The sequence below is a fragment of the Parasteatoda tepidariorum genome, chromosome 4 (genome assembly GCF_982258835.1).
Source record: "Parasteatoda tepidariorum strain Cologne lab strain chromosome 4, Ptep-v5.0, whole genome shotgun sequence".
Taxonomy (NCBI): Eukaryota; Metazoa; Arthropoda; class Arachnida; order Araneae; family Theridiidae; genus Parasteatoda; species Parasteatoda tepidariorum.
In genome coordinates, this window is record NC_141758.1 from 93,914,565 (window position 1) to 93,920,564 (window position 6,000).

Sequence of the window (6,000 nt, forward strand, 5' to 3'; positions counted from 1 at the left end):
CTTCTTTTCTTTTGCATCTTGAAAAAAAAAATAGAAAAATAAAGGGATTTTTTTTACTGCATTGCTCGTACTTCCATTGCCTCTTTAAACGCATATCCCAAAGTAATTTTTAAGATGTTACAACTGCTCAGTGGAATTTCATCACATTACTTTAAAAAATATCGTTTATAGTACTAAAACAAAAATTACCTGCTTTGGAGCACCACATTTTTTAACATTTTTTCCTCCCCTGTAGAAGTTGCCTTTTGAACTTGTTAAAAAAAAAATTTTTTTCATGTTCATTTAACTTTAAGCTTATCAGCCACGTACTGAAACACACTATAGTAAACGTGATAAAATTAATATTCTTTAAAATATTATTATGACTTATCAGATAAAAGGTTAAAACATTAATATAAAGAAACTAAGTAATCAAAACATAGTAAAAATTATTATTTAACATAAAGCTAAAATAAACACAAAAAGAGCAGAGATTTATTGCAGAAATGATGGTTTGAAATACAGTCCACTCATTCTCAGCGTTAAGAAAAATACAGGTAGGTCCTGATAGAAGAAAACGATGGATAACAAATAAAAGAAAATAATTCTTTCATGTCCCATGAAATGAGCAAATTCTCGAGACGTTTAAAAATTGCAAAAAAAATAAAAGGGTATTGAACTAATAATTTAAGAAAAAAATGTTAAGACCTTAGGAATGGAAATCTGGGGCTTTAAGTATTAAATCCAGTTTTAAAAAACATTTTTTAAGATAAACGTTTTCAAAAAGAACGAAGGAATCCATGATTACTTCAAAATTGTTATGACTATAAAAATAATAATTTTCGGAGTAAATGAAAGAAGCAGAAAAAAAAGATACGATACACTTTGTGTTACGTAAACATTTTCAACACTAAACGTAATATAACCGATCAAATGATCGTTTAAGAACTTTCGCATCGAAAATGCGCTTATTCCTATCGTTTTTGCACATTTGACTTCATGGCTTTTTCTAACGATTATATACAGTTAATATTCAATTCTTTTTTTTTTTTGTGCTTCGAATAATACTTCTCCTATACTTATTTCTACCACAACTGGTCATTTGACCGGAAGAACAATTTATATAAGGTTAACGGATCAGAAATGACGATGTAATGCTTGTTCAACGGATTGCATTCGATTAGTTGCACATTTCAGCAGCGACTGTTGCGTAGTTAGTTCAATCAGAATAACTGTGAATTCAAATTTCAAGAAAGTACCTAACATTTTAGATTGGTATTTTTGTGTAAGAAAAAGTGACAAATACTAAATATTTTGGAAAGTAAGCTTATAATTTAGTTTGATAGCTTTACATCATTTTTGATTGTTAGTTTTTACCAATAAAAATGTCGAAACAATCAAGACAGCACAAATTCTTAGAAGAAATCATATTAATTATCAAAATTATAGAAATGATAATAATTAGAAGAAAGATGTTTGCGGAAAATGTACAATGGAAACATCTTGCATATACAAAAATGCGTTGAGCAATGAATTTAAAATTTTTATTACAGTACGGAACCCGTTATCCGGAAATCAGAAAACCGGAAAACCAAAAAACCGGAACGAATTTCGATAAATTTTCTCGCCATTTTTAAAATTTTTTTTCCTCATAAGATTTTAGGATTTTTCGTTCTTTTTAGAAAGATGTTTACCTAACCATCATTTTGAAAATAATCATTAGTGTATCTTCATCGTTTTTTCTTCTTTTTAGGATTATTTCCAAATATTATTTTTTTTTAGTTGGGTTTAACAATAAAAAAACGGCTTTTTGTAGCGATTCAGAAAACCGGAAAAATCAGTTATCCGGAATAGCGATGGTCCCGATCGTTCCGGATAATCGGTTCCCCAGTGTATTTATTTTTGTAATGCATAAAAATTGGCAACATGCAATTTTTAATGGCCATACATGCTTAGAATTGCAATCATTTTGAACTTTGATGAATCATTTGATTTATCAATTCTTTCATTAGTTTTTAAGTTGTGCATATAATCAGGAATTGATATAAAGGACTAGGGAAAAAAGTCAGTTTGTACTAGTTATTGAAATAGCTAAAAGCTTACAAAATATGAGGCTTGTAACTGTGTTAGTTTATTGTGTAATATCTCCATAATTACGATTATCAAAATATTACATAATAGTTTAAACTGTGCAAAGTGCATACTTAATAATGGAAATGTGATTTTGCACTATACTCTACTCTGTAGTCTTATTTAGCTAACTTCAAACTTTAATTTGTATGCTTATAAATTCAAACGATAAATTAGCATAGCTGCCAACATGGATAGGGAAAAATCCGGTAGACTTTACAAAATAATATCAATTTCATGATAACTGCCAACATGGATAGGAAAAAATCCAGAAGATTTTATGAAATATAAATTTCATGTTAATTGTTGCATAATGGGCTAAATATTTAACAAATAGGGAATTTTAGTGATTTTTAGTCTTTAAAATAGAAAAACAGCAATATTTTCCAGTTATGATTGTCATTAAACATACTTGAAAAGTTATGTACTATGGCTTCATTATGTATAATTAATATATATTTAAATATTCAGGCAAGTAATAGATTGGGTATAAATTCTTTTCCGATAGGGATTTTTTTTAGGAAAATTATTCAATTTTAGAGAATTTCCAATGAAAAACTAGGAGAATTTGGCTAGGAGAAACTGACAAAATCCGGTAGACTTGGCTGCTATGAAATAGAAACAAACTATTTCTGCACTTGTGATCAGTTTTGGTGCAAGCAATTACAAATGCCATTAAATGCACTCTCAAAATTTAGCATGTATGAAACAATACCTTAATTTGCTCTTAATATTTGATATAAAGGATCTTAATATGCTATGTGTTAGATCAGATGTGATGGTGATATGCAATTTAATTAACATTTATTAGGTAAATTATTACATAAATTACTATTTTCTAGGTAACATTATTCATAAATATGTAGTATAATTTAAATTTATGCTATTTTTCTAAATCATGTCATATTCAAATGAAACTCTTTACAAGAGTGTGAAACAGTCAATAATATGCTGCCCGAGAGTGATAAACAAATTTGCACTGAAGTGTATACAAAATAATCAAGTTATGGTACGCAATTATTATACAAAATAATCAAGTTCAAATTATGGTACGCAACGTGAATCATAATAAACTAAATTTAAATGCAACAGGTAAATAAGATGCTATGTTTAATACTTTTGAACATTAAGAATGAGAATGAAAGAATACCAAATTCAAAAATGAAAAAGTTATGACTTAATTTAAAAGAAATATCAGCGTGAAATTTCTGTTTTACTATTTTCTTTGAATTTAATTATTAATCACCACACGCTTCATTTAAGTATGCAATTATATTCTAGAGAAAGTTACTACACTATTTTTTCTAATGTGTGGTCATGAATAGTACATTTTACTCCTTATAAGTATGCAATTGATTTCTAGTACATACTATTTTTCCAGTATGTATCATATTTAAGCAATATTATTTCTCTTCCAGTTGGTATCATATAAAAGTGTGATATATTTTCTTATACTTGTATGCATCATATTGAAGGGATAATATTGTTTATCACTTCAATATGATACGTACAAACATCTACGTCATAGTCAAGTAATAAATTTTTTTTAATAGAAATCATATTCTAATGACAGGGATGTAATATTTTATTCCAGTATGTATAGTGAAGTGATTATTATTAAATATATTTCTAATATGTATATAATATTTAACTGGCAATATTTTTCAAGTATGCATAGCATAGTCAAAATTTTTCAACTATAAGTAAATCTTCTGAAGAAAAAAAAACTAGAAATATTTATTTATAATTTTTGCTACAAAATATAATCCTTTGCCCAAATTAATTTTTATTATAAATTAACACTTAAAAATATGCTATACATTATAAATATGATCTAAATGAAAGTAATTACAGCAAGTATTTACTACTTAGAATATTTATGCTTTATCAATAATAAAATACACTTAAATGCTTGTAATTACTACTTAAAACATGCACGGTAAGACGAAAAACATAAAGCACCATCCCTGTTTGTGGCAACTTTATCTAAAAAGAATTTATTAAACAAATTGGAAATCTCTCAATTTTGAATGCTAGCTACACATAGGAATTTAAATTTGCAATAAAACATTGTAATATGCCACAAAAAATAAATAACATGTTCATGATCTGGCCTCATCTTAAAATAACAGGGAGAAGAAAATAAATTATTAATTTAAGTGATAGAATAAAAATGTAGAATTTGATTATAATCAGTCTGTTTGCTTAGCAACATCATGAACTGAGGTAAAATACAACATTTTAGTTCAAGTCAAAACAAATCCAAGTTTTATAGGGAAGATCAGATTTAGAACATTTAAATTTGAAGTATTTTCAATAGTGTAAAGCTTAATAAAAAAAAAAAACATTTTTTAAATGTTATATTGAAACATTTAATATTATTTTATCTGTACATTTTAAATAAGATCTAGAATAGCATTGTTATACTAAAGTAACAATTCTATTCTATATGATTTTTATAAATGAAATCTAGGATATGTTATACTAAAGTAACAATTATCCTACTATTTTATCGGTACTTCATAAATAAAATATAGAATAGCATTTTATACTAAAGTATCAATTAATACTATTCTATATGTACTTTATAAATGAAATCTATAATATCATTGTTAGACTGAAGTAACAATTAATAATAATTAACTATATACCCTTTATAAATGAAATCTTGAATATTATTGTTATACTAAAGTAACAATTATTACTATTTTATCGGTACTTCATAAATAAAATGTAGAATAGCATTTTATACTAAAGTATCAATTAATACTATTCTATATGTACTTCATAAATGAAATCTATAATATCATTGTTATACTAAAGTAACATTTAAGACTAATTTATCTGCACTTTATAAATAAAATCTAGAATAGCATTAATTGTTAGATTAATTAACAATTCATACTGTCATATCTGCATTTTATAAATAAAATAAAATTTTCAACAATGGTATAAATAATTAAAGCCTAAACAGTTTCCAATTATCACAGAATTTTAATGGTAATAAATGAGATCTAATACATTAGATCTCTAGTATTTTTAATCATCAAAAAAGTGCATGGTAAAATTTAGAAAATAAATATACTAGCTCAAGTTAAATCATTCAAAGGAACATATGCATAATTTTTAAATGCGGCAACAATAAAAATACTTAAGACAAAATTGCAGCTCCGTTTAATAACAGGTTTAAGCTTAAATTAAGAACAGCAATAAACTAGAACATACCTTGGTAATAAAGAGCTCTGCTGTTGCTAAAAATCATAATGAGCTCAGAAACAAAGATTAGAAATAGACAAGAGAATAATTTACAGACATCATAACCAACCGGTGGTTCAACTACTTCACTTAGCAAAGTCACTTCTTCGTTTGAAGAAGCCATTATTCCGATTTTTCGAAGTATGATTTGAAGGTTGCCATAAAGAATACTTATCACTTTTTTGGCGAGAAGTTTTTCTCTCGTTAAGACTGATAAAAATTAAATTCGAAAATCATTCATATAAAAAATATCGAATAACATTCTTCTGCTCTTTTTCTACAAAAGATCAATCCTGCAACAAAAATCTTTCAAAAAAGGTCAAGTTTTAAATGTGTGTAAATATAATTTTTATAAACGTATCAAATATTTTTTTTTAAGTAAATATACTTTGTTTAAATATAATTAATAATACTTTTAACAAAAACCACAGTGATTTAAATTATGTTTGAATATTATGGTTGAAAACAAAATTGATTCTAGAAATTTTATTCCAAATTACGATATATTTTATTCTCTGGATAGAATTGGAATATAAATATAATATTATTATGCGTTGTATCGTTTGACGGAAAACCAAACCACAAAAATAATTGTCAGTCCAAAACAGCAATTGATTGAAATCTAAGGTTAGAGAT

The 6,000-nt window shown here is 25.9% G+C and overlaps 1 protein-coding gene across 1 annotated transcript in view; it reads right to left on the bottom strand.

Moving 5' to 3' along the window:
* Sulf1 (Extracellular sulfatase Sulf1) overlaps positions 1-5,512 on the bottom strand; it is a 69,453-nt gene extending 63,941 nt beyond the window's left edge. Inside the window, exon 1 of the mRNA XM_021146621.4 lies at positions 5,335-5,512. The gene's annotated coding sequence lies outside the window, so the exon portion shown is untranslated. The remainder of the gene's footprint in view (positions 1-5,334) is intronic.
* Between the last annotated feature and the right edge of the window lie 488 nt (positions 5,513-6,000).